A 3635-nucleotide genomic window follows, 5' to 3' on the forward strand; every position below is an offset into this window, starting at 1 on the left:
CATTTAAGATAAATGCGTTACATTGAGAGGATGGGCTTGCATGAATCAAGTTTAAATCCAACTCCACTTGTTGCTTCTTCCAATGATGGTTGATGCAAGGACCTCTTTCCCTTCAAATCTTCAACTACATCTTTCTTTCTAAATCAACCATACTATGATCTAGGGAACGATTTTAAAAATATGATGAACTTGAGAGTCATTGTTGGCATGATTCCACCACATATAAATTCTATTAACAATAGGCTAAGGTGAATATATATATATATATATATATATATAATTTTTTTATGTAAAAAGCCCATAGGCTAAATCATTCATTGCACTGAATTAGCTCTTAGTACAGGCCAAAGAAAATCTGGAGAGATGGACCAAGTTTGGGTCCTAGACAAAGTACAACCAAATTTTGTCAAAGTGTGAGCAGCATTATTGCTTGTACAAAGGATGAAGGATATATGAACTTGATAAAATCCTTGCAAAAGACTTGCAATTGGCTATGACTATATGAAGCCGCCATGGGATCTCAAACTAAGGATCTAACAAGATGTTAGTAATCTTCTGTGCATCCCCTTCAAGAACAATGTGTGTGAGATAAATCTTGAGCCAATTGTAAACCATCTCTGAAAGCCAATGCTTCAACCATCTTAGAATTATGAGGCGTTTGGCAAGTCCTTTTAGGAAGATCTTCTAAAAGCTCAAGACTTCAAAAAAATGATGAGATTTCTTAGATAGATCTTTGAAGACCAAAGACCGTTTGGTTCCAATTTTTTTCAAAGATCTTCTTAAAGCTAAAAAGACCAAAAGACCGTTTGGCAAGTATACTTGTCGATCCCTCTCACATACATGCTAAATGTTACGTGCGGGATCCAATAACACATTCAAACATGCAAATATTACCTGTGGGTCCCACAACACACAACACAGTTTTAACTAAAGAATCTCTCATTTTCCTCTCCATCTAACCAAGATTTTATTTTAAAGCTTAAGATGAACCAAATTGTTGCTCCTCCAAATCTATTTAATCCAAGCTCCATTGGGTCTTCCAACCCCTCAAATAGACATGTTCATGGGTCGGGTAACCCAATAACCTAGCCCACACCCCAATCAGTCTTGGACATGTAATTAGGCCCGCGAGCTTGACCTCGGGCCCAAAACAGCAAGCTTGACTATGTTTCGGGCCAGGCTTGGGATTTGTCAAAAAAGCCTGGCCCGACCCGACTCAACATTATATATTTTACAAAATATAAAATATGTATTTTATATATTATATAAAATATATAATATCTATTAAAATATAAATATATTATTAATTTAATATATACATTTTTTAATTTTTTCTTTATAATTTCTCTCTTCTCTCTATTCAGTCGCTTCAACAATAGCAGCGACATGAGCTAGACTTTGGACTCAGGCCCAAGCCCGGGCTTCGGGCTCTTTATGAGGGTTAGGCTCAGGCCCAAGTTGTAGGCCCGATGGCCAGGTCGGGCTCAGGCTCAAACCTTAGAAAAAATTGTTAATGCAGAGTGAAAGCCCGGCCCGACCTGGTCCATGAACAGGTCTACCCACAATAGGTCCAAAATGTTCAAAAACCCCACCCTGTCAAATTTTAACCAAAGATTCCCTCATGTTTCCCTCTATCGCACCAAAATTCTATTTCAAAGTTTTGGATTGACCGAACCACTCTCCTTTCTAGATCTGTTCGATCCAAGCCAAGTTGCGCCATTTTGACCCCATTGGTCGATTTAGAATGCCTAAAAACCCCATCCTTCCAAATTTCAACGAAAATACCCCTATTGCCCATTAATATAAAAATGTTCTACTTTGGTCAATCCCATTGGCCCATGCACATAAAACCACTATGTTCCCTCAAACTCTTTTCATTCCTTCATACTTTGACTCAAAAACCCCACTAGACTTGTTCATGGGTTGGGTAGCCCGACGGGTCGGTCCAGCTTAACCCTTTTTTTTTTTGCCTTGGACATAATTTCAAGCCCATGGGCTTAGGCTTAGGCTTTAAATACAAGTCCGACTATTTTTTTGGTTGGGCTTGGGCTTTCTCAAATAAGCTTGGCCCAGGCCCGATTCCAACCTGACACTATTACATATAATAAAAAAGTACTTATGTTATATATAATAAATATATGAAATATATTTTTTTCATTAAATTATGATCAAATATTAATATACTATTTAGGAAATATAAATTAGTTTATTAATTTATTAATTTGTTAAATTATTACTAAATTAATATAATACTAGTTAATAAAACTGCATCAAAAATACGACATTTTATGTGTAGATCGAGCTTAGCTTTATATAAGGGTCGGACTCGGGCTTAAGATCTAGGCTTGATGGTCGGGCCAGGCTCGAGCTTGGGCCACGACATTTTCTATTGATAAAGAGGCAAAGCCCAACCCAACCTGACCATTGAACAAGTTTAAACCGCAATGGTAGCACAACTTTTGAACAAGTTTAAACCCCAATGTTGGATTAGAAACTCAATTTGACCCAACTTGTTTAAAATTACAAAATACCCCCTAAATTTTCCTAAAATTACCAATGCCTTAATACAAATATAACCTAACTTTTTTCATTTCAACTAATGTATTTTTCATCTTCCCCTCCCTATCGACACACAACGGCGGAACGGTGTGCTTCGATCTCTCCTCTCCAATTTTTTTTCTTTTATTTTTTTATCTCTCCCTCTCTTTTCTCGATCCCCACTCTCAGCGGTGATCTATCCACAAACGTAGAAACGACGACGACTCAAAATGCCATTTTCGTCTTCTTCACAGTGGCAACGAGCACAGTTTAGACAACTTAGCAACGATGACTCCATCCGAGCTCTCTCATCGTTCGATTCCACCTCTCTCTCTTCCTCTCATTCCCCTTCTTTTTATTTTCTTTTGTTCCTTTTTTATCGATTTCCACAACCTCCATTTTTTCCCAATCATCGTTGCAAATCACAATGGCAATGATCTATCCACTCCATTCCATTATTTCATTCTCTCTCTCTCTTTCCCTTTGTTTTTATCAGTTTTATCTTCTCTCCTTCTACGATCATCCATAGCTCTTGCCATTGTATCTCTCTCCCTCTGCATCGAGTTTGAATCCAGCATAGACTATAAGCTTGAACACAGTGAATAACAAGCCTCGGTCATCCATAGCTCTCGCTTAAAATTTGTGAGAAGAAGAAGAAAACCAAAAGAACAGAGAGTTTCTTTTCGATTTTTATGAAAATCATCGGGAAGCTGAGAAGCCCACATAGACCATAAGCTAGGCTCAGGGCTTCTCAGATCCAGACCATTTTGGTCTTTTAAAGTCTTTTTTGGGATTTGTCTTTCGATCTAATGGGCTTTCATTAGCCAAACAGAAAAAGACCATTTTTGGTCTATTGGGCTTCTAAAAGCCCAAAAGATCTTTTAAAAAGACTTGCCAAACAAGGCCTTAAATTTTGGAGCACAAGCAAACCTTTCACACACCAACTGACACAAATGAGTTCGGACAACAATACCAATTCCAAAACATAGAGGGTCCACTACCCCATCAACATTGACTTTGATAAAAGGTTCTTGGGGCAGTGTCCAAAGAATCACTTGAGTAAATATTTGATCATTCTGCAGTTGCATTTTACTACA

Source organism: Nelumbo lutea, chromosome 1, assembly GCF_056320005.1.
Source record: "Nelumbo lutea isolate HS-2025 chromosome 1, American lotus-T2T, whole genome shotgun sequence".
Lineage (NCBI taxonomy): Eukaryota > Viridiplantae > Streptophyta > Magnoliopsida > Proteales > Nelumbonaceae > Nelumbo > Nelumbo lutea.